General features: G+C 31.5%; 1 protein-coding gene across 5 annotated transcripts in view; it reads left to right on the forward strand.

Moving 5' to 3' along the window:
• tn (tripartite motif containing protein thin) overlaps nucleotides 1–27099 on the forward strand; it is a 285381-nt gene that overhangs the window by 71376 nt on the left and 186906 nt on the right. The window contains exon 1 of one of the 5 annotated variants that reach the window (XM_075380952.1): nucleotides 16231–16385. The exons of the other annotated variants lie outside the window; for them this stretch is intronic. The gene's annotated coding sequence lies outside the window, so the exon portion shown is untranslated. Of the gene's footprint in view, nucleotides 1–16230; nucleotides 16386–27099 lie in introns of those variants that run through there. 5 annotated transcript variants of the gene reach the window in all.

Raw genomic sequence — 27099 nt, forward strand, 5'->3', positions numbered from 1 at the left:
ACCCTAATTTTTTTAAATTCTGAACATTTTATTCCAGTCTACGTTATCGAATGCCTTTTCTAAGTCTATAAATTCCAAGCATGTTGGTTTGTTTTTCTTTAATCTTCCTTCTACTATTAATCTGAGGCCTAAAATTGCTTCCCTTGTCCCTATACTTTTCCTGAAACCAAATTGGTCTTCTCCTAACACTTCTAATGACACTTCTATGACATCTTAGGTATATAAATAGTAGGTATATAAAAACACGCGCGTATTCGAATGCAACGTTGTATCAAAATTTTAAAGCAAGCGGTGAAGAACTTTCGGAGATTTAAGATTTTGTACAAATTTATAATTTTATTTTTTAGATTTAATATATTGAAATTATCCTTTTATTTTCAAAAAAAATATTATCACTTGCACTTTATTTTATTTTTATTTTTTTTAATTAATTTCTTTTACAATAAATAAGTACTATGTCATATTATAAAAACAAGAAAGATAAAAACAGTTGAATTTTATATTGGATATTTCGCTTAATAAAGTAACGGAACTACAATAACGCGTCATCATATAATATATATATATATATATATATATCGTTAGTTCCCAACTCTTCTTTTTTTTGATAAATGAGTTTTATGTACGAATTCTGCTTTCGTTATATATATATATTTATTTTTCAATAAAATGTAACTAAAAAATTACATACCTACATACCCATATACGTATACTTGCTGTAAAGCATATTTGTAAATATCAGAACAAATGAAAAAAATATATATATAACATACATGAAATGTGTGCCATACTGGGGTTTACTTCTGTCAAATTTTTTTTTTATTTCAGTTTTTTGTTTTCGTTTTCCTTTTTATTTTATTTTATCTATTTCGTACGTTGCGTTAAAATATACAACATGCAATTTGACAACATGAAATCCTCTTAAATCATTCATTTCATTTATTTTTTATATCTCTTGTCAAAAAAAAAAAAAAAAATACATTAATTATTATTTATTTGTTCACTCCTGCGCGACTACTGATTGATGCTTATCTATAATTATTCTTATCTTCTAATGATGAAATACATCAGACCTGACCGGGATTATAAAACCAGAATATTCTATTTAACAGAGATGTTGTTACCTCTTTACAAAGAAGATTTTTATATATAAAAACTACCCGATTTCAAACAGATGTGTTTCATAAAAAAATAGGTATATTAAAATTACAAGACGTAATAAAAATAGAGAAGGAAGGGAACGTTAAAGTTCAATGACCTTTTTAACGACCGCTCGTCTACATAGAAAATCTGCTAAAATATATATATTTTTTGTAACTTTGTTCCGTAATTAATATTTTACATGTTCGTAAAATTTGTACGTAGGATTATGATATCAATAATGATGAAGAAGAGAGGTAGGGTAAAGAAATGGGATAAAGGGTGAAATAGAGGTTATCAGTTTCCAAGAGAACCCTAGTACGGTCACCTCCTTCTCAGGTAGTATGTACTCATTACCTCTATAATCTTTAAGGAGATCGAAACATTTTTATTCAAGATCGGATCAATGATTAGCTACACCTTTAATTTATATTGAAATAAAAATAATTCTTTCCGGAGGGTAAATAATTTAATTTACTTTGTATATAGGAAATTATAGTCATTTGAGACCAGGTATAAGATTCCTAATGGATCAACCTAACCTATATTTACGATTATATAGCTATGAATACATCTAACTAGCCCCTAAGTTCTACATTTAAACTGTAAATGAACTGCTCATTAAATTATTGATGACATACCCTGTTAGCAACGTTAGGTTATAATTATAACTTTGTCGATAAAGATATACAGAGTGTATTACAAAGTTCTCCCGGACTTATATAAAACCTATTCTACTCGTGAAAATAATGAAAAATAATGATATAAACATATGTCCTAAAATTCTTCGTGAAAGTTACGACTAGAGAAAAATTTCGCTCGGATTTCAGGTTTTTTTTTTTTTTGTCTTCAGTCGTGGCAGGAGGCAGTTAGGGTGGGCAGAGACTGCTGCCACGGCACTGCAAGGCGACCATGCTATGTCTTATCAGGCGGCGGCTGGTTTCCTTGGGGTGCTTAACAAGTTAAAAAAAAAAAAAAAAAATTTATATACCTAAGATGTCAACCTGTGACAGGTAAAAACATGCTTTTTAAAAAAAAAAAAACAGCGCTATCTGTTGGAGGTAAAAGCAAATATTTTACGCTATACAAAATATTTTACGATTCCATTTCAGTGTTTCCGATATGTCTGCTATAGAATAAAAAACTACTGGACCGTTTAGGCTCGAGGAAAAAGGGAGAAGGGAAAAATCGGAAAAGGGAAGAATGGGAAAATGGAAAAAAGAAACAACGGGAATATTAAATGGAAAGGGAAAAGGAGAAAAAAAATGGGATAAGAGGAAGTTGGAAAGGGAAGTAGGGGAAAGAGAAATGGGGGAAGAAAGGAAGAATTTAAGGAAAGGGAATATGGTGAAATTAAATTTGAAAATGAAAATGGGAAAAAGGATAGGGGTAAAGGGAAAAGGGAAAGGTTAAATTTTGTGAAGTTCCGTAATGTTCATTTTGTTAATGTTTTATCAAACTTTCAATTGTGTTCCTTTAATCTATATATATATATATATATATATATATATATATATATATACACACACACACACAAATCTTGCAATAAAGAAGCATTACCGGATTTACTGGTATTTCATAAATTACAATTTTTTTGAAAATTAATATAAGAAATATATTAACGGGAATTAAAACCAGGATCAATTGATTTCAAAATAATAGCATCAAAACTATAATCGACTTTTTTTATAATTTAAAATGCATTGGTATTAAATTTTAATTACTTTTGAGTTTGTTTTTGTTTTCTTTGTGTTTATTTCATATCGATAAAACAAAAAGAAAACAATAGTATATAGAAACGATCAAAAATACTCATATCATGAGAGTATATTAAATATTATAAAATAATAGAATTATTCTAGAAGGAACAGAAAATAAAATTTAATTGCAGTTAAAGAAAATGTGTGTGTGTGTGTGTTGAGTTGTATATTACAAAGGATGTATATTGGATCTGTCTATCCAATAACTGAAACTGTATTCCAAAAAGCAATTAAGTCCTTTTTTTGTATTTCTATTTCCCCTTTTAGTCCTTTAGTATAAAATTCTACATACACACACACACACACACACACACACACACACACACACACACACACACACACACACACACACACACACACACACATATTTGTTGGAAAATGTGTGAGTATTTCCTTAAAAATTGTTCATTTATTTTTTTTTTTTAATTTCCATATTTTTATCATTCGTTTTTATCACCAATTTTACCTATATGCATTTTATTATTTCTTAAAATCTATTTTTAGCTAAAAAAACAGGATAAAAAAATAACTATAAAATAAAACATGACATGTTAAATATCTAACTATACAAAAATCCAATAATATTTAACCAAATTGCTTTTGACATTTACAATAATCTAATAATATTTTATTACAATATTCTATTGAGTGGTTTACGTACTAAAAATTAATGTACAAATGACGATATTATTTTATATTTAGAATTTTGTTTTTGTCTTCAGTCATTTGACTGGTTTTAATGCAGCTTTCCAAGATTGCCTATTTCCAAGTCGTATTTAGAAATACAAAAATAAAAGATGAATAAAATGCAGAAGTAATTATTTTTAAAAAATGAATTTTGACTTACTGTATCAAAATCAAGTTGAGTAACAACCTTGAATAAAGACAAGATAGTTAACAGACGGTCAGATCGGATCAAATTAACAATTTTTCAATATTTTTATCCGTTTTTGATGTGAAAAGGCAACCCGGGTGAACATCATTTTCAATATCTTCTCGACCACATTGGAAACGCTTAAACCACTCAAAAACCCGCGCACATGATAAAAATTCATTATCATATAATTTTTTTAATAAAAAATAAGTTTCAGAAGCGGTTTTTCCAAGTTTCATATGAAACTTCACGATTTGCTGTAATAAAACACTTATGAATTTTTTAGCAACACAAAAAAACAGATGTTATCCAATTAAACGTCACGGACAGACTAATATGTCTACAGAAATTGGAGTGACAACAATCGAAAGAGAAGACATCACGCTACACATCTGTCGGTCGTACGAATTTGGCGCATGCGCAGTTCAGTCTCGTTATTTAATAGCCACACCTCGTTTTTTTTTTTTTTTTTTTTTTTTTTTTTATAAAATTCCTACCTGCAGAGGTCGTACCTCCGAGCGGGTCGCCCCGGTGGGCGGCGTGGGAATGGGATGTCCAAAATTGATAACCTCTTGTTTAAAAATATTTTTTTTTAATAATGATAATTGATATAATGAAAGTTAAATTAGAAATTTAACTCTAGAAATTGATAATAACGAATCGGGTTTTTCCGTTAGTAATCGTTACATTCCGGTGCTAAGCTAAGGAGGAAGCACACGCAGCCACACCTACAAATGCCCTTTAGTAGGGTAGGATAAAAGCTTTTCTCGGTACAGTACCTGAATAAAAACAAGTGTTTTTCTACTTTTTTTTGTAACTAACTTTTTTATCATCTTGTTATACATATTCTATTCTCTTCATATAACTTTATTTAAAAATGTTGTTTTTATTCTTTCTTTTTAGTTTTTTCTGATATTTGTATAGAATATAAATTGGTTTGTAAAAAGAAATAAATGTAAACGATGTTTCAAAAGAAATAAGTAACTTATGTATCTATACAAAAATGTAATCTTCCTTGTTTTGTATAAATTCTTAAAACTTTTTATTACAAGTTTAAAAAAGTTTTTTTTCGGTTGAAAATATATACGTATAGGTAAAAGAAAAAATAAAGACAGAAGTTCATAGCATTTTTATATTGTTTTTATTCTTTTTTTTATATATAGTATATACAGAGTGTATCACGAAATTCTTCCGGAATTTTCATAAACCTATTCTACTCATAAAAAAATGGAAAAATTTTCGTATAATGTATGTTCTAAAATTCATCGTTTGAGAGTTACGGTTAGTGAAATATTTGGCTCAGATTTCAGCTAAAATGAGTTCGTACTAAAATTTTTTATAATTTTAATTAAGGAACATAATTAATGATTTCTTATGGGTTTTGGACATTAAAAATCTAATAAAATATACCCCAGAACCGTATTTGAAGTAGATTTTAAGAAATCGTGGGTTAAAACCAATAAATTAATGTAAAAACCGTGTTTTTTTTATGTTTAACCCAAAATAACTTTGTTAAATGGATAAAAAATACGTAAAAACCAAAAAAAACCTTTGTAGAGAATTTAATTACGAACAAAATTTTGTAAGATAAGTTGAATAAAATTTAAAAAAATTTAGAACAATTCGAATTTTATTTAGAAACAGTGCATCGCTATACTTCTCAGAAAAGTACGTATTTAATGTAAACAAACACCAAATTCTTTTTTGGATATGTGAAAAATTTGTAAAAACAAAATTTACTTTTAAAATTACTGTTAAAAAACCTTAAAAATACACAATTGTAAAATAGAAATAAATAAATGCAAATTACTAAGATAAAAATTTTTTTATTAATGGCAGAAATACAATAAATTATATGAAAAGTTATTATTTCTAAGTTGGTAATAAAATAACAGCTGTTCAACAATGCACAATATTATATTAGTGTTTAAATCATTCTATAAAGTACATTATGCCGGCCTCGGTGACGCGAATAATAGCGTCTTGGCCTTTCATCCGGAAGTCCCGGGTTCGAATCCCGGTCAGGGATGGCATTTTCATACACGCTACAAATCATTCATCTCGTCCTCTTAAGCAATACCTAACGGTGGTCCCGGAGGTTTAAAAAAAAAAGAAGAAGTACATTAAGTATATAGGATACGGTGAAGTGTGTTGTCGTTAGCAAAGGTTTTATCTCAATTTTAGATTGCACGTGATCGGTTTGCCATTGAAGTAATGGCGTACTTCTTTGCAACAGAGGAATACACTGATATGATTTTGATTTTTGGGGTGTATAATGGTACCGGAAATGTTACAGCTACTGCAGTAGAATATGGAATATTTTTTTCCGAATCGTAGGATTCCAGATCTCAAAGCAATTAGCGCGATATTTCGAAATCATTGGTAAACATATTCATTATCTAATATTTGTACCAGCTACGAACGATCTGTCAAACATTACGCTGTTATTGTTGAAATTATTATTGATCCTGTTCAACGCTGTTCAGGCGTTAGTAAACGATTTCTTTCTAAGCTAATGGGTGTTTCGCATTCGATGGTTTGAAGGACACTTAAAAAGAAAACAAGTTTTATCCTTATCATAAACAACCAGTTCAATATGTACACCCAGAAGACGGTTTCGCTTAAAGTTTTACAACTGGTAGAATAAAAATCGACAACTTTATAAGTATGTTTTGTTTACCGATGAGGTAAATTTCATTCGAGATGGCGTCAACAACTTACGCAACGAGCATACTTGGGGAGAAGAATATTCTCATAAAATGATAGAAGGTAATTTTCAACATTTTTAGCGTTAATGTTTGGTGCGGTCTTCTTCAACGGTTTGGACCGTTCATATTACCTAGACGCTTAAATACTGATTGATTTGCATGGCATTTCTCCCGCCACTACCTCATTCGGTCGCCCTAAAGCATAAGAATGTCTGTTCCACAAACGGTTACTGAGCCTCAAAACAGCAAAGCGATCAGTGTCCTAAATAGCTCCTAGAGCTTACCTAACAACGTGAGCGAACTAAGCATGGTGCCACACACCACTTGCTTCGTGTCCCACCGCTCACTTGTCATATATTCTAAAGTGGGTAGGCGCACCCCGTCAACTACTAAAATATATATGACATTCAATAAATTAAATTTATGTCGTTAAGACAGTAATTCGTTGCCACGCCTAGGTTGCTGAAGTCCAGTAAGTACTTGTCCACCAATATTAAAGCGCTTGGAGCTTTAATTGGCTGATGGCCAGTCATAACTCTTGGGTAGCTTCCCATAGCAACGAGGTAGGAGTCTTTCCCTTAAATAAACTACTGATGCCGGTTAAACAAAGCAACGGCATCAAAGAACACCCACACGGTCCGACAATGCGGCTCACGCCACATTGACTCGCCGCTTATGAGTGGCCAATTTTCCCCTTGACCTCTAAGTTCCAGGGTGGTCTAGTTCTGCCTCCCCCCCCCCCCTCGCAAGAGCATGGTCCAGTCGAACATCATGTGTTCGTTCGACTGGACCTCCCCGCAGACGCACAGCTCATCAGCTACCAGGCGGTACCGAAACAAATATTGGTTCGCGTAGTTGGAGAGCACCTGATCACCCGTTTCCCTTAAAAATGAAGGAGAGGTATACTATCCCCCCCAAGTCCTGTATAAATCTATACAAGGACCTTCCCTTAGTCGTGGTGTGCCATTCCTGCTGCCATGCATCCATCCTGTGGGTGTAAAGCTTCCTCCTCAGACGGGAGATGGGCAACTGAACGAAATTTAGAACCGGTGCATTGTGATCACCATTCCGCTCCGGTACAACCCCGGCTCGAACCGCATCCCAAATATTTCGGCCTCCCTGCCTCTTCGCAACTTCCACATGGCCGCCCGAACTTTCACCACTAAATCGATTGGGAGAACCTTTCCCAATACGGGGGTCGCCTCGTAGGAGGTTATTTTAAAAACACCAGTGCATACTATTAAATGCTGAGGTCTACTTGTACTTTCTTTAAGAAGAATTGCCGCAGCTGCTTAAAGATGTTCCTGTAGCGTTGAAAAGTAAATTATACGTCAAGAATGATACCGCGTCTCCATCCCTTCTCTTGTATCGTTTAATTCACTTCAATCATCATTTCCTTGAGAAATGGATCGATCGTGGAAGTTCACATTCCTGGCCTCCGATTTCAGATTTTTGTGTCTGGGGATAGTTGAAAAATAAAATTAAAAACAAAAATGTGAAGTTAATTGTCCTCATTAAGTTGCGGCTGAGCAACTTAAGGACAGTTCTATAGAACTAAAAAGAGCAACAAAAGGGTACAGAAGCGCGTCCAAGAATTTTTTGAAAAATGGCGGGACATTTTATGAACATTTATTAAAATCTAGTACACGTATAACACACTTTGGTCCAGTATATTTTTTCAAAATAAAATTCGAATTTTTCTAATGTTTCATTCTTTTAATCAACTTATCTTACACCATTTTACTCAAAATTAAATTCTCTACAAATTTTCTTTAAAATGTTTACGTATTTATTACCTATTTAACAACTACGTCAAACATTAAAAAACAAGGTTTTTACTCCAATTTATTGGTTTTCAACCCAAATTTCTCAAAAACTACTCCAAATACGATTCTGGGACCTTCTTTATTCGAAGTTTCAGGATAAAAAACTTAAGAAATCACTAATTTTGCACTTTATTTAACATCCTAAAAATTTCACTAAGACCTCATTTCACCGGGGTAGCTAAAATCCGAGCGAATTCTTTCACTAGCTCTAACTCGCAAACGAAGCATTTTAAGACATTTGTTTATAATATAAACTTTTTCCGTTATTTTCACGAGTTATGAAAGTACCGGAGAACTTCGAGATACACTTTGTATAAGAGATAAAATTGATGGTAAATTTTTTGAACTGAAAAATCAATAAAACAACTTTCAGAAATGTATACGCCCTAATTTTCTTGATATTCTGAGTAAAACAGAAAACTGATGAAAAATAACTTTTTACTTCCTTGTACTTCATACGAGGAATTATTGTAATTGCGAAAAATTTCGGTTTTCAGATTTCAACGGAAATATACAATTTGACCATCCCTGAATCCATTTTGAGTAGTTTCGGCGTGACGTCTATACGTACGTACGTATCTCGCATAACTCAAAAACGATTAAATGTAGAATGTTGAAATTTTGAATTTAAGTCTGTTGTAACATCTAGTTCTTCACCTCCCATTTTGATTGCAATCGACTGAACCAAAAGTTTCCAAAAAAGTCCAAAATCAAAAAAAAAATTGGATTTTAGACTTTTTCTTAACAGCAGTAATAACCCCTCATTGAGAGCTTTTCAACGATATATCATAAGTGGTACTTTTTTTCATTGGTTCCAGAGTTATAGCCAAATAAAATTTTAATTAATGAAATATTTGGTTCTTACAAAGGGAAGTTACATTGGTTCGAATCAGATTTCATCTCCTTTTTTTGTAATTTGAATATATTGATTTATTCATAATTAACCTCTAATTCTAAAAAAAAAATTTACGATAAATAATAATTCAGAAATAACAATAAAAAAAAAAATATATATATGAAAAGATATCAGAAGTTATTAATGAAATAAAATTTTATCTACTTCGCATTTTAAATAAATGTGTATATGCAATTTAACAGGCGTACTAGGAAGTGAACAAGTATATAGAAATAGGAAGTAATGTGTTGTCCACATCAGATTTTTTTAGTTCTGATGTTCAATTACTTAGTTAAATGATAGATAAATGAATAAATTTTATTATAAAAACTGGTAGAGAATTTAGTGCTAAGAAAAATGATGTATTATATAGTCTATGAAAATAAAAAAAAACCAGTCAATTTTTATTATTAAAAACAAATAAAAAATAATTTATGTTACGTCATATCGAATATAATTTTCCAATCCGTACAAATAGATTTTCAGATTAATATGTTTTTATTTTTTCTTTATATTAGTTAAATTTAATTACAAAAAAAAAAATAAAAGAACAGTTTACTTTTGGATATAAGCCAAAACGGAATAAATGAATTAAAAATATGTCTTAAAAAAAAGAAAAATCAATCCAGTATAGTTAAACTAGTAGTTCGATAACGAAACAACAGAGTTCAGGACATGTATTCTAACCTACACTAAACAATCAAGAGACACGTCCCTAGGTAAGGTTATATGTTTATCATGGGAAAATGACGTCAGATAACCAGAATAATGACTAAATCTCTTGTGTCCCTTGTGTCTGTGACAAAGATATATATATATATATATATAGGTACGAGGATATGATATAATTGTAACGGAAATGTGTAAGCAGGGAGTTACGTGTCATTTTCAACACTAATTACTAATAATTACATATTATAATAAGTGGTTAAATAATGATTTGAAATTAATTAGTTTTTAGTCTATGTTTCAAGAATAAACTTCAAGAATCCATTAAGAACACATTATTCATTTATTATGTGGTTATGATTTTTATGTAAATGGTATTTAAATTTAATCAAATCTGAACTATAAATTTATTAAAATTAGTTAGAAATATAATTTCCCCACATCAAAAAGTATAGGGACAAGGGAAGCAATTTTAGGCCTCAGATTAATAGTAGAAGGAAGATTAAAGAAAAACAAACCAACATACTTGGCGTTTATAGACCTAGAAAAGGCATTCGATAACGTAGACTGGAATAAAATGTTCAGCATTTTAAAAAAATTAGGGTTCAAATACAGAGATAGAACAATTGCTAACATGTACAGGAACCAAACAGCAACAGTAACAATTGAAGAACATAAGAAAGAAGCCGTAATAAGAAAGTGAGTCCGACAAGGATGTTCCCTATCTCCGTTACTTTTTAATCTTTACATGGAACTAGCAGTTAATGATGTTAAAGAACAATTTAGATTTGGAGTCACAGTACAAGGTGAAAAGATAAAGATGATACGATTTGCTGATGATATAGTAATTTTAGCCGAGAGTAAAAAGGATTTAGAAGAAACAATGAACGGCATGGATGAAGTCCTACACAAGGACTATCGCATGAAAATAAACAAGAACAAAACAAAAGTAATGAAATGTAGTAGAAATAACAAAGATGGAAAACTGAATGTGAAAATAGGAGGAGAAAAGATTATGGAGGTAGAAGAATTTTGTTATTTGGGAAGTAGAATTACTAAAGCTGGACGAAGCAGGAGCGATATAAAATGCCGAATAGCACAAGCTAAACGAGACTTCAGTAAGAAATATAATTTGTTTACATCAAAAATTAATTTAAATATCAGGAAAAGATTTTTGAAAGTGTATGTTTGGAGTGTTGCTTTATATGGAAGTGAAACTTGGACGATCGGAATTTCTGAGAAGAAAAGATTTTGAAATGTGGTGCTATAGAAGAATGTTAAAAATCAGATGGGTGGATAAAGTGACAAATGAAGAAGTATTGCGGCAAATCGATGAAGAAAGAAGCATTTGGAAAAATATAGTTAAAAGAAGAGACAAACTTATAGGCCACATACTAAGGCATCCTGGAATAGTCGCTTTAATATTGGAAGGACAGGTAGAAGGGAAAAATTGTGTAGGCAGGCCACGTTTGGAATATGTAAAACAAATTGTTAGGGATTTAGGATGTAGAAGGTATACTGAAATGAAACGACTAGCACTAGATAGGGAATCTTGGAGAGCTGCATCAAACCAGTCAAATGACTGAAGACAAAAAAAAAATGTTCATAATAGTCGACATAATAATCATAAATAACTTACGGACATGATGTTACAATCTTATTGATGTATAAATTAATTTTTTATTTCTTGACGATTATGAACGTAACAATTTTAATTTAAATCTAATTATACATATGACATTTGAATTTTGAATTAACATCTTATAAGAAATCCCTGATGATGAAGCAGCAACTCCGAAAGTACTTGGAAACATACAAGGTCCGTAAATAAACTAATGAGACTGGTTCAGAAAAACTTTTTATTTACAATCCAGTTATATATGGATTTTACCATCTTCAAAATACTTCCCGTGGGAAGCCACGCAATGCTTCAAACAGCTTTCCCACTCATCATAGCAGTGTTGGAACTCAGAAACCGGAATATCCTTCAGATGATCGGTTACTTTTTTTTAATGTTTTCTACTGTTCCAAAATGGTGTCCTTTGAGGTGTTTTTTTAAAGTCGAGAACTGGATAAAATTGCAGGGATTCAAGTCAGGTAAATAAATAAGTTGAGGAAATACAGGAATGGTTTTTTTTTTGCCAAAAACTCATTAATTGAGAGTACAGTGTGATAAGGTACATTGTCATGATGCAGCATCCAGTTGTCTTTGATAGCTGATCTCACACGGGCAATTCTTTTCTGCAGACTTTCAAGAATTTCTCAATTTACAGTCTGTCCTGTAGGAAAAAATTTCCTTATGAACAATGCCGTTACTATCGAAGAAACAAATTAACTTGGATTTGATTTTCTCATTTTTGCTTTTTCGGGACGTGGTGAGTTTGAAATGTGGCACTCCTTGCTCTGGCGTTATGTTTCTGGATCGTACTCAAATATCCAAGATTCATCACCAATATTAACATTTTTTTTGGAAAATCAGGATCAGTTTCATTTCGCCCTAAAAGATCGTGACACTCTTTTTTAGTCCAGCAATGGATTTTTTGGGACCAATTTTGCACAAATTTTCTCATGTTCAATTCGTTTGTCAAAATTTTCTGGAATGTGGTACGGTTCAATTTCGTTCTGAAATCATTCTGACAGTTAATCGCTGGTCGTACCATATTAAATCTATGATTCGGTGAACATTGTTGTCACTTTTACGTTAATGGATTTCCAGAACGTGGATCGTCCGCCCATCTGAAAATATTTTAAACCACCTAAAAATTTAGGCTCGTGATAGATCGTCATCTTTAGATGCCCTTTTCAATTTTGAAAAGGTTTCAGTAGTATTATCACCGAGAAAAACCTGATTGCATAATGTTACTCGTACGTAATTAGTATCACCCATTTTTGTAACGCACAACAAAAAGTTGTTCGTGAAAAATTTGTTTACGTCACACGTAGCAACAATAGACTAAATATATTAATATATAATATAAATTAGCTGTTTATATAACCATATGTTTAGTAACTTTACAGTGTTGCCACTTTTCCTGCCAAAAAAAAAACTAGTCTCGTTATTTTATTTACAGACCTCGTATTTTAGAATTGTTGATAACTGGAGCTTTAATTATACAATTGTATTAATACCAACGGTGCCAAGTGCTTAGAAAATTAAATTTGTTTATTTACTCTCTGTTAATCCATTCTCTAAACAAGGCTTTGGAATCTCAGTTACCTTTTTTTATTGATTTTTCTACATGCTCTCTTTGTTCATACAGTTCTCGGTTGGACTTGAGTTTGTATTTTTCTGTTGTTTTCTTGGGATCTAGAATTTTTATCGATCTCTGTATTATATTTATATCGATCACGTTATTAAGGTGTAACGTTTAACTTCCGTGTAGTATAAATCGTCTTATCAGAATGACGTAATGTCTGAATTTGGGTCTTTTTCAAAATTTTTTTGTAGATATTTTTATCAGGAAATGTAATCTATCCAGTTTGTTTATTATTTCTTCTACTGTCGCTTTATCCGTATTGTTTTATTTTATTGTTTCCCCATAGATCAGCGATTTTTAACATTTTTGACTCCACGACCCCCAAAAAGTAGAAAAAGTATATAATGAATATTTTTCAACCACATTCCACCACCCACAACTTAATAAAACCTAATTAAAACTATTTACCTGAGGAATTTTGCTAAAATATACAATAAAATGGCCGAAAATATAAAATCTCTTCTTTTCCATACAGAAGTCAGATGGTTATAGCGGGGAAAATTGTTGATCCGGTTATTATAATTGCAAAGATGAATTGATAATATTTTTCAAAAATAAACAAACGCCATTCTCAATGATTTTACAGAATAATGAATTTTCTTACTTATCTGATATATTTTCACATTTAAACGTCTTGAATTCACATTCAAGTCGTTTAATTTAAAGATGAGATGTGTTTTAAGGATAATTTTTTTTTTTAAATCCCTTTCGCTACCCCGGTAGGCGGAAGTACGGTGCTAAGTATTGAATAAAAAAGATTTCCATCTTAAAATTAAGAAAAACTTCAAATTTATTCAATACGACAATGGTTTCATGTGAAAAACGTTTCACATGTTTAGCATACATGTCTCATCATCTTACAATTCCAGTAATATTTTGGTCATGCCGTAAGGATTGATCATATCAAAAATTGTTCCAGATAAAGGTTTTAGGTAATTTTTAGAAGACTAACGACCAAATTAAACCGATCAATACTGTCCCTATTAAGGGAAGGTATTATTCTTTTTTGTTTTCGAAACCCTATTTTTCAACCCCCTGGGCCAATGGTTGGTGATTTCAAAAAACTTTACTTAGATAAGTTTTAGGCCGTTATCCAAAGAATAATAGAAACTTTAAACGAATTCGATATTTTACTTAATGAAAGTTATAACGATATTTTGTTGTTTTTTTTTTAAAAGCCCCCCATTTCCACCCGCACGGTCCGATTTTGGCCCTTAACAAACTCGACCGATATTTTGGAACGAGTTATTTTTAAGGAAAAATTTAGAAGTGATTGGCGGAAAATTACGACACTTATCGTGTCCAGAAGAAAATAATATATATTAACTTTTGAGCTGTCGGTGGTTTTGGGGTCTGGTGGATGTGAAAGTTGAAGATATGTTGAAATTTTTCGGAAGTCGAATTATGGTACTTTCAATACATAAATAGCTTTCTTATGAAATCTACCTGAGATTGCATAAAATTATTTATAGATGATGTGGTATTTCTATATGAATAAAATCCAAGGAATTTTTCCATAAGGAAACCCTAAATCCAGTGGAAATACATTCCTCTGGATGTGGGATGTATTCTTACATTACGAATATTTTTTTCAGTTCGGTAATTTATTCTTTTATCACGATTCCTGTGTGATTAGATTTCTTCTTAACTCTCTTCTCATTTATTCTTTTTCCCCGATGTATTTTTGTGAGATTTTTTACCAGATGATATTCGGTTCTACATTAAGAATTTAGTGACTTTTAAATTAATGATACTTGATTATTATTATTAGTATTGGTTTAATCAGTGAAAAGACCGGCCTCTGTGGCGCGAGTGGTAGCGTCTCGGCCTTTCATCCTGAGGTCCCGGGTTCGAATCCCGGTCAGATATGACATTTCACATGCTACAAATAATGATACTTGATTATTATTATTAGTATTGGTTTAATCAGTAAAAAGACCGGCCTCCGTGGCGCGAGTGGTAGCGTCTCGGCCTTTCATCCTGAGGTCCCGGGTTCGAATCCCGGTCAGATATGACATTTCACATGCTACAAAGATTATTATTCATCTTATCCTCTAATGATGATCCCGGAAGTAGGGATCGATCTGCAGATCAGTAATTTTAAGGATTCAGTTTCCTGTCTTGATATCTGTACAAAGCTTAAATTGGAATAAGATATTTGTCAAGTACCTACCTGACTTCTAATTAGTTTCCTAATAAAATATTAAATTAAATAAATATTTTTAAATAAATAAGTTCAGAATAAGAAACGTTTTTATTATTAATGTCCATCAATTCATCTGTTATATTAATTTTATGAAAATAAAAACTACTAATTTTTCAAGGTACCAGCGTATAATTTTAATAAAGAATATTAAATAATTTTAAAAAAAGTATTTTTATGAGTTATAATTTCATTTATTTATTTTTTTTTATAATAATAAAATTATATTAAAAGTTTGTGATATTAAACGCTGCTGATGTATTTAAGAGAAAAAAAACTACATATATATATATATATATATATATATATATATATATATATATATATATATACATGTTCGTAGTACATACTGCGTGCATACGCGTTTTCATTTGGTTTAAACTTATGTATGTATGTAAGTCTGATGAACACAGAGAGAGGTTGTCTTCACAGATTCTAAATCTGGAAACAGCAAATGAAGAAAGAAAAAAAATATATATATATTTAACGTCTATAATATCTCGCTCGTTCTCTTCCTTTACATTGTCCCTCTTTCTAGTAAGACTTGCCGTCTAAAATTCTCTTTTTTTTTTTAATTTCTCTCTCATACTGTCTCTCTTACACTCACTCCCTCTCTTCGTTGTTCATTTAGTTCTCGTTTAGCTTTGGGTTCATTTTATGCAGTAGTTTTTAGTACAGTTTACAAAAACGTTCTGTACAAATAACCACGCGCGTGTAATGCAACAAATTTTTTTGTTTATTTTTTTTTTTAATTTTTAAAAATTGTTCGTTTTAATTTTTTTATTACATTAACTTAAAAATCTTTAATTTTTTTTTTTGTCGCGCGCTAATATTAATAAATTATTATTATAATAATGTTTGTTGAAATTTTATTTTACATTATTTATTTATGTTTATTTAAAAAGAATAATATGTAAACTTTTTTTTATATTTTTAATGGTTAAAAATTGAAATTAAGTTTTTTTTAAACAAAAATAAGTTCTGTGATATATTTTAATTATATATATTTTGTGATTTTATTTTTCCTATATAAATTACAAAAGAGAAAAAAAGGTAAGTTTTTTAAAAGTATTTATATAATAGATTTAAATTAATTTAGTTTAACTCATGATCGTGACCATATATATATATGAATTATTTCTATACACGAATTTTTTCTTGGAAATTTGTTTAATATCCGTTCAATTATTTTTTTATTTTTTATTTTTTGTATTCAGTCATTTGACTGGTTTGATGCAGCTCTCCAAGATTCCCTATCTAGTGCTAGCCGTTTCATTTCAGTATACCCTCTACATCCTACATCCCTAACAATTTGTTTTACATATTCCAAACGTGGCCTGCCTACATAATTTTTTTCCTTCTACCTGTCCTTCCAATATTAAAGCGACTATTCCAGGATGCCTTAGTATGTGGCCTATAAGTCTGTCTCTTCTTTTAACTATATTTTTCCAAATTCTTCTTTCTTCATCTATTTGCCGCAATACGTCTTCATTTGTCACTTTATCCATCTATCTGATTTTTAACATTCTCCTATAGCACCGCATTTCAAAAGCTTCTAATCTTTTCTTTTCAGATACTCCGATCGTCCAAGTTTCACTTCCATATAAAGCGACACTCCAAACATATACTTTCAAAAATCTTTTCCTGACATTTAAATTAATTTTTGATGTAAACAAATTATATTTCTTACTGAAGGCTCGTTTAGCTTGTGCTATTCGGCATTTTATATCGATCCTGCTCCGTTCAATTATGTAATTATGATTAAGTACATTGTTTTTTTTTTTTTAATTAAATTTCCCTAGTGTAAAAAAATACCTGGGGATAAGAAATAGAATATACATTTTTATTTATTTATTATTTTTTTTTTTTTTAAGAATATAATCCAAATTCCATCACACCATTTAATTATGATTAAATATAGATTTATGCGATATGCGGAATTTTTATGTTATAATTTATGATAAAGCTTAGAATAATTTAATTAAATTAAACTGGAAGTCCCGGGTTTGAATCCCAATCAGGTATGGAATTTTTTATAAGCTATAAATTTCTATTTTCATATTTTCATTTACAAACTTTTACGCAGATTTCATAAGAAAGCTCTCTATTTTAATGGGTACCATAATTCGACTTCAGGAAAATTTTGACATATCTTCGCGTTTCACATCTCCCATATATTTCACTTTTTTGTAGACATGATAACTGCATTAATTTTGCGCCAATCACTTTCATAAAACGACCAAAAATCTCGGTCGAGTTCGATAATCGGAGCATAGTGTTGGAAATGGGGGGGGGGGGGAGCCTTTTACGAAAAAATAAAATCGCTATAACTTTCTTCTTAAATAAAATAACGAAGTCGTTTAAAGTTCCTACTATTTTTTAGATAAGGGCCTAAAACCTATTTAATTAAAGTTTTAGAATATCACCAACTATTCCCTCAGGGGGTGGAAAAAATGGAATTTCGAAAACAAAATACCTCCCTTAATAGGCAAGTATAGAATCGATTTAAAGTTATCGTTAGTCCTCTAAATATTACTTAAAACTTTTTTCTGAATCAAGTTTTGATATGATCAACCCTTACGACAAGGGATGACTAAATCAATAAAAAAAACGAAAAAATTAAATTCGGTGTAACATTTTTATTTAAAAAAATTGCGAATTGGTTTAAAGTTCCTACTATTATTTTGATAAGATCCTAAAACTTATCTAACTAAAGTTTTTTTATGTCACTAACCATTGACCCAGGGGTGGAAAAAAAAATTTTGAAGACAAAAAAAAATCATACCTCCCTTAACAGGCACAGTATCATAACGGTTTAAAGTGATCGTTAGTCCTTTAAATATTACCTAAAACTTTTGTCTGTAACAACTTTTTAAATGACCAACCCTTACGGTAAAGGACGACCAAAATATTGCTCAAATTGTAAGAAGATGGGGCTTGTCATATGCTGAACATGTGAAACTTTTTTCACATGCAATCATTGTGTCGTATTGAGTAAATTTGAAGTTTTTCGTAACTTTAAAATGGAAATCTTTTTTATCTCCTACTTAGCATCGGTGACCTACCTACGCCTTCCAGTGTACCGAAAGGGATTTTTTTTTTGTAAACTTCTGTGATGAATTAATTCATTATTTAACCAAAAACAATATTGTTAACTTATTTACAATTTTATTGTCATATATTGAAAATAACAAATATAACAATTGCAAAAATTAAAGTTATATTTCTTCAGTTACCCATTTTATAAAATAAATGACAAATTTTTTTGTATGATGAAATTTGTATAATTTCCAACAAAATTCACTGTATCCAATTCCGGATTCGACCGCGTTATATGGTAACTTGCGTTACCCAGTCACGGTCAACTTTTTATTTTTATTTCATGTTTTTTAGTTAAGTAACCGGAGGCAGTTACAGTCAGTCGCGTTACACGTACAGTAACTATGGTAGCATTGGTTGAGCCGCCACGCCGTACACTGTCGCATTTCTTAATAAACTTAAATTCAAAAATTTACGAAAATGGTTTTTTTAAATATATAACTGAAGAATATTTACAAGGAAAAATGAAATGAATATCTCGTTTAGTATAGTTAGAAATGAGGAATATTTGCTAGCATTGTTCGAAATTTTTTTTCTCTTTCAAGATCGAATTATAGAAAATTATAAAAATATATTTTTAGATATTTACCTGAAGATTACATACACTGAAAATCATTTTGTTATTTTCATTTATACCGTTCATTTTTACTCCATTTTTAACCTTTTAAATTCGGAATTTCTAAAAAAATCCTTTGTTTAATTTGAACTTAATCGTAGGATCATGCTCATAAATTTTCATCAATTTATTTTGAGTAGTTTTTGCTCGATGTTAATTTTGAATTACATGTTGTTCTACACACACACACACACACACACACACACACACACACACACACACACACACACACACACACACCCACACCCACCCACCCACACACACACACACACACACACACACATACACATACACACACACACACACACACACACACACACACACACACACACACACACACACACACACACACAAGTCAGCCGTCGCTGATTCTCCTGCGCTACATGGTTACTTAAATCTCCCCTTTCGATCAGAGGAATATTAAGCCGGTCAGTGCTCACTTCATTCGCCCTTTCCAACTAGCCAAGTAAAAATGTATTTTATCCAGTTATCGTTACTCGACAAATGCCACTAGAAAGTAACCTACCTTAGATTCTTATTTTTATTTCCTTGTACTAAATAAAGGAATAAAGAAACTATTGTGTTTCGATTTTAAGATTTCAACGGAAATATCCATTTTGACCATCCCCGAATACATTTTGACTAGTTTTGGCATGACGTCTGTACATACGTAACCTCGCGTAACTCATACATGATTAGTTGTAGGATATTGAAATTTTGGATTTAGGACTGTTGTAATATCTAGTTGTTCACCTCACCTTTTGATGAGCAAACTGTTGGACCAAAAGTGTCGAAAAAGGTCCAAAATAAAAAACAATTGATTTTGGATTTTTTCTTAACTGCAGTAATATGCATCCTAATTGAGAGCTTTTCAACGATATATAATAAGTGGTATATATTTTCAACGGAGAGTCACAGTTAAATAATATTTTAATTAATAAAATATTTGGATCTTACAAGTGGAAGGCATGACGGATCAAATCCGAATTCATCTCTTTTTTTTAACTTTTTTTTAATTTAAATATTGATTCATGAATAATTATTATTAACCTCTGATTGTAAAATGGTGGTGCTATAGGAGAATGTTAAAAATCAGATGGGTGGATAAAGTGACAAATGAAGAGGTATTGCGGCAAATAGATGAAGAAAGAAGCATTTGGAAAAATATAGTTAAAAGAAGAGACAGACTTATAGGCCACATACTAAGGCATCCTGGAATAGTCGCCTTAATATTGGAAGGACAGGTAGAAGGGAAAAATTGTGTAGGCAGGCCACGTTTGGAGTATGTAAAACAAATTGTTGGGGATGTAGGATGTAGAGGGTATACTGAAATGAAACGACTAGTACTAGATAGGGAATCTTGGAGAGCTGCATCAAACCAGTCAAATGACTGAAGACAAAAAAAAAAAAAAAAAAAAGATTGTAAAAAAGTTTTAAAATAAATTATAATTCAATAATAACAAATAAGTTATTAATAAAATAAAATTCTATGTACTTTTCATTTAAAAAAAAAGTGTATATAATTTAATAGGCGTACAAGGAAGTCATGTGATGTCCACATCAGATTTTTTATTTTTAATTACTTTTATTTTAGTCAAGTAACAAGACGCAGATGCAACCAGTCGTGTCATACATACACTAACAGTCGTATTGTTTGTTAAGCCGGATGTTAACCACCATGTACCGTCGAGCCCCTTAAAAAATCCCAAAAAGGGGGTTTTCAGAATGGTCTTTCATGCAAGTCTGAATCGACTTCATGATGTTCAATAATACGCTAAGAAATCTTAACTCTCCTATCTAGGTCATGTTGCAAAAGATTATGAACCAAGTGGCTTTTAAAAAAAATTCTTTTTTCTTTTTTTCAATTCTTTAGACAGTCGATTTTGGCATACCATATCTATTTTTTTCGGACCTTTTTAACCAGTCAGGGGCAACCGGAAATCGCCTAGAAGACGCTGCCTCAGTCGGCCCTGAGTGATGTGGCTGCAGATTAACCCAGCCTCTGCATGCAGCTAACATTGCTGTCCTACCCATCGGGATCCGTCCTGGTTCATTGGGACATCATGACCACCACTTCTGGTGGCCACGACGCCTCTTCCCAGAAAGGCTACCCTTCCCGTCCCTAAACCGTAATCAGAGTCCGGGTATGCACCCCACGCATACTCCTCCCGAATCGCGCGCCTATCTCACATACCTTGAGGGTCCTCAATGATTCATCGAAGCGCCCCAATTTAACCACTCTTGCATGTGGATGGACTAAAAACGACTTCAACGTTGAGGCTACCTCCCTTGATCCTACACGCGTCCACGATTCAACCCCTGGCAACCTTGTTTTTTTCGCCAGACAAACGTGTGTTTCCCAGGCAGTTCCTGCGTGGGAAACACACGTTTGTCTGACATACTCCTAGTATACCCCCCTGGGCGTACTCCTAGTATTTCTAGGCGTCATATTTTTTTAAATCTAACTAGTCATGATGGACCTAAAATCCTACAGGATTAACAGAAAATGACAAAAGGGATAAAAACCTACAACTAGATATAATTAAATGACAAGACGTCACAAGTTCCTTATAAACAACACAGTAGAAGTCCATGCTTAATTTGTAGGCAAATAAAAGACACGTTTACAAAATCTTCTTTTTTATTTTTTTTTTCCGAATTATTTGGACAGTCGATTTTGGTATACCAGTATCTAAAAAAACTTTTCTCACCGAATTAGGTTTACCTGGAGATTTTAGTAATGAAGTATACAACAGTTCCTTTTTTCCTTTATCAGTAGATCAGCAGTATTTTTTCACTACACTCTCAGTTTCCAACAAAAACACTTCCGTTTAGAAATTGATATTTTAGTTGGTGAATCAACATCAGGGAATTCAGCTCTGAAATATCATATGGACTCTGCTAGATTGTTAAATTCAATGGCCCATGCACAACATTTAACTCTTTTTTTCAGTTGTAAAACCCGTTTTAACAATTAAATATTTTTACACAGGAAAATGAAACAAGGCTATAATTATTAACTTGTTTTATTTAATTTAAACAGCTTTTTAACAATACATAAGCTATTTTTAATATTTTTTTATGAGATATTTTGTAATAAATAAAAAAAATGTAATTTATGTAATATTGATATTTTTATTTTAAAGCCGCAATTTTGTTTTTATAAATTCTAGAAAGTTGAAATTTTCATAAAATTCTTTTTACCGTTCATTGAAAGGTTTGTAAAGTTTCAATAAAATCGGTGGGTGAAAAAGCGAGTGATACTTCGCGCGTGCGCGCGAATAAAAAGCGTATTCCTCTTCCTGGAACATTACAAAGCGTTAATATTTTCGAATTTATTATTTTTTAAACGATAAAAATACCCATATTTTTAAATTAAAAATATGAAATTTTTTTCGGATAACATATATGTATAAATAATGGTTAATATTATGTTTTCATTAACATTTTATTAATAAATTAACACTGACCTATTGAAAAGATTTTAATTCACCCGTTTAGCCTCTGGAACCACCGTCAGGATGATATGTATCAATGTAAATGAAGTGTAGTCTTGTACAGTCTCAGGTTGACCATTTCTGAGATGTGTTGTTAATTTAACCCCAACCACGAAAGAACACCGGTATCCACGATCTAGTATTCAAATCCGAATTAATGTAGTGGTAAACTCGTCGTCGTATATCAGCTGATTTCAAAGTAAAAAGTTCTCAGCTATGCTAATAAAGATAGTTCCTTTTATACGGATTTGAATATTAGATTATAGATATTATAATATTATAGGTTATAGTTCTTTAGTGGTTGGATTTCAATGAACCCTACATTTCAGGAATAGTCAACCACAGTTTGTTCAAGATTATACTTTATCGGTACAGTTTTACCCTGATAAATAGCTAATAATTTGGATTGTTGACGCGATTATAAATAAAAATATTTAAAAAATATATATTCTTTTAAACATTTTATTTAATTTTTATTTAAGATTATATTTTATAATTTTTGTCCGATATAAATTTTTTTGTAAAAATTAATTTTGAATGTGTAATTAAAAGAAAAATCACTAAAAAATAGTATCTATGTTTTTTTTTTTTATGTACTTCTCTTTATTACTTTGTTTGTTTCGTACATCCTGAGAAGTAAATGCCAAAAATCTATTTTTATTCATGGGAGAACAGTTTACATATGTATATGTTAAAAGTTAAAAAATAGTACACTACTTAAATTTCAAACGTAAATTTTACCAAATTTATTCTTAAAAAGCAATCGTTAAAATCGTTCATATGCAACTCTAAACCATTGATTCTCAAACATTTTTGCCCACCGCCCATATTGAATTCAAAAATTTTCTAGCGCCCAGCAAAATTTTTAACTTACCATCTGTTAAAAATAATAATTGCTGTTTTAAGATGCACGCTTAAAAACAGCAATTGCAATTATTGTTTTTAAACGGTTTTTTTTTTGTCTTCAGTCATTTGACTGGTTTGATGCAGCTCTCCAAGATTCCCTATCTAGTGCTAGTCGTTTCATTTCAGTATACCCCCTACATCCTACATTCCTAACAATGTTTTACATATTCCAAACGTGGCTTGCCTACACAATTATTTCCTTCTACCTGTCCTTCCAATATTAAAGCGACTATTCCAGGATGCCTTAGTATGTGGCCTATAAGTTTGTCTCTTCTTTTAACTATATTTTTCCAAATGCTTCTTTCTTCATCTATTTGTCGCAATACCTCTTCATTTGTCACTTTATCCACCCATCTGATTTTTAACATTCTCCTTTAGCACCACATTTCAAAAGCTTGTAACCGTTTCTTCTCAGATACTCCGATCGTATAAGTTTCACTTCCATATAATACTACGCTCCAAACATATAATTTAAAAAATATTTTCCTGAGGTTTAAATTAATTATTTATGTAAACAAATTATATTTTTGACGGAAGGCTCGTTTCGCCTGTGCTAGTCGGCATTTTGTATCGCTTCTGCTTCGTCCATCTTTAGTAATTCTACTTCCCAAATAACAAAATTCTTCTACCTCCATAATCTTTTCTCCTCCTATTTTCACATTCAGTGGTTCATCTTTGTTATTTCTACTACATTTCATTACTTTTGTTTTGTTCTTGTTTATTTTCACGCGATAGTTCTTGCGTAGGACTTCATCTATGCCGTTCATTGTTTCTTCTAAATCCTTTTTACTCTCGGCTAGAATTACTATATCATCAGCAAATAGTAGCATCTTTGTCTTTTCACCTTGTACTGTTGCTCCGAATCTAAATTGTTCTTTAACATTATTAACTGCCAGTTCCATGTAAAGATTAAAAAGTAACGGGGATAGGAAACATCCTTGTCGGACTCCCTTTCTTATTACGGCTTTTTTCTTATGTTCTTCAATTATTACTGTTGCTGTTTGGTTCCTGTACATGTTAGCAATTGTTCTTCTATCTCTGTATTTGAACCCTAACTTTTTTAAAATGCTGAACATTTTATTCCAGTCTACGTTATCGAATGCCTTTTCTAGGTCTATAAACGCCAAGTATGTCGGTTTTTTTTTCTTTAATCTTCCTTCTACTATTAATCTGAGGTCTAAAATTGCTTCCCTTGTCCCTATACTTTTCCTGAAACCAAATTGGTCTTCTCCTAACACTTCTTCCACTCTCCTCCTTTTAAACGTAGCATATCCTATTTATGAGTTGAAACTTATATTTTAAATGAGACTAGTAAAAACGCATATTTAATCATATTTGACAGTATTTTTATTAAAATTCCTTTCAAAATAATTAAAGATCGCTTTATTGTGAAAAAATTTATTGTGAAAATTATTTCCCTTAAACTACATACCTTATTATACTTCTCTTCATAATTGCCACATCTATTAAGAAATTTATCGTAGCGATACACCAGCTTCAATATACCTTCCTTGTATTTTTCTGCCGCTAAGTCCATTTAGTTACCGATTAACAGCATTTTTAAGTTCATTATCACCCGCAAATTGCTTATCACTCAAAAATTCTTCCAATTTTCCGAAAAAAAAATGATACTTCGAAGGAGCTAAGTCCGAACTATATGGTAAGTAATCGTAAATTTCCCATCCAAATGTTCTCAATAAATCACGTGTCGGATTCACAAGATGTGGTCGTGCATTATCATGCAGCAGGACGACACTGTCGGCGCCGTTGGTCAACCACCCACGTCGCCGACATTTTGAATGGTACACCGTAACGTACGTAGAATTTCGCAGTAGGCTTCTGCATTTATAAACATTCCACGAGGCATGAAATCAATCAGCAATATGCCAAATCGATTCTAAAAGACTTTGGTCATCAGTTTGCATCCAAATGGCTGTGGCTTGACCTTTCTTGGTCTGGTTGATAATTGAGGATGACGCCATTCAGTTGAATTCCGTTTTCTCTCTGGTGTGTAATACGAAATCCATATTTCTTTACCGGTAACAATCAAATTAAATAACTCATCACCTTTTTCTGTGTATCGTATCAAAAATTCGAAAGCAAATTCTATTCGGAATTTTTTGTGACGTTCCGTTAAGACGTGCGTATATCTTTCTGATACCTAAATAGTCATGAACAATGAGATCGATAACAGCTTTTGAAACATCAGAAAAAAGAAGGGCCAGGTTGGAAATCGTTGAGCAATGATCTTTTCTAATTTCATCATCTAGGCGTTTCAAAAAGTTCCTCGGTGATTTTCGATGGCCTCCCCGAACCTTTTTCATCATGCTCATTAATTTTGTTATTTCTAAACTTTTCACACCATTTTCGGACGTTTCTTTCATTCATTGCATTATCACCATACACAGCAACCAACTGTCTATGAATTTCAGCCGGCTTAACCTTTTGATAGTTTAAAAATTTAGTTTAATATTCGACGTATTTCACAGTCGGCGGCAACATCGATTTTCCTCTTCATTTTATAACGTAATAACTTAGTACTCGTAATCAAAGATACTGCTACGCTACAAGTTATAGACAACAATGCATTGTGTACGTTTACTAGCGTGGCCATGAATGACATAGGTTCGCCAACCTTAAGGAGAGAAATTTCCTCGCGGTCTTTACTTTAGAGATATCCCTCGTAGTTATATAGCAACAATAGTGATATTCATTATAGCAAAACAATAATTAAAACAAAGTTTTCAATTGAAAAATTACAATTAGATAAATTTGAAGGATGAATCTGATGTTCTTGAACGAGTTTGTTAATATCAGGCTCGTATTTACTTAAAAACAGCCATAAGTCGCCGCGTTCGGTAACATGTAGCCGATTATTCTTTTTTGTTAGCAACGTTGCTACAGCATTAATCCACTTTCAGACAAATTCCCATCGTCAAACGACGATGGGAATACTATCATAAATCGTTGAACAATCGACTATAATCCAGGGTACAGTTGCGGGATTGGCTTTCGCAACCAAAATTTTTGGTAGTCCTTGAATTTTATTTTTTCGTTTTTAATCAGTTCTATTAGTTGTTCTTCTAACTGGGATAATCCTGTTGTGTTGAAATTTGAAAAACGATCCAACACACAGTCTAGTATGTCCATATTTCAAAATGTCCTAGAATCATTCTTTGAAATCGCCGTAGAGGTTCTCCACGTATTGGCAGTAAACAAACAAGTCGTCGTTGTTGAAGGATAATAATTCATATTGATTTGTATCAATACGTTGCTTAGATCTGTAGATATGCAACATTAAACACAAAAGTAGCTTTTTCTCTTAAAAGTTGAATATTTCGGTTCAGAAAAATCGTAGACATAAAAAAAAAAATAAAAGCTAAAATCTTAAGCTTTTAAACGATTTTTATGCAGTGGACTGAAATAATGTTTCCCCGATATGTTCCATCCAACACGAAGAAAAACTTTCATATTTTTAAAACTTTTCTTCCCATTGATTTTCTTTTTTTGATGATTTTTGAAATCTTAAGTATACTGTCAAAAAATAGAGTATTCAAGCTTTAATATATTTTTTTTATTCTTCTCTCTAAGCTTCTTGGGTGCAAAGTTGTAGTAGTTTGAACACAATCATTTTTTATCATAAAATATT

Source organism: Lycorma delicatula, chromosome 13, assembly GCF_047948215.1.
Source record: "Lycorma delicatula isolate Av1 chromosome 13, ASM4794821v1, whole genome shotgun sequence".
NCBI classification, from domain to species: Eukaryota; Metazoa; Arthropoda; class Insecta; order Hemiptera; family Fulgoridae; genus Lycorma; species Lycorma delicatula.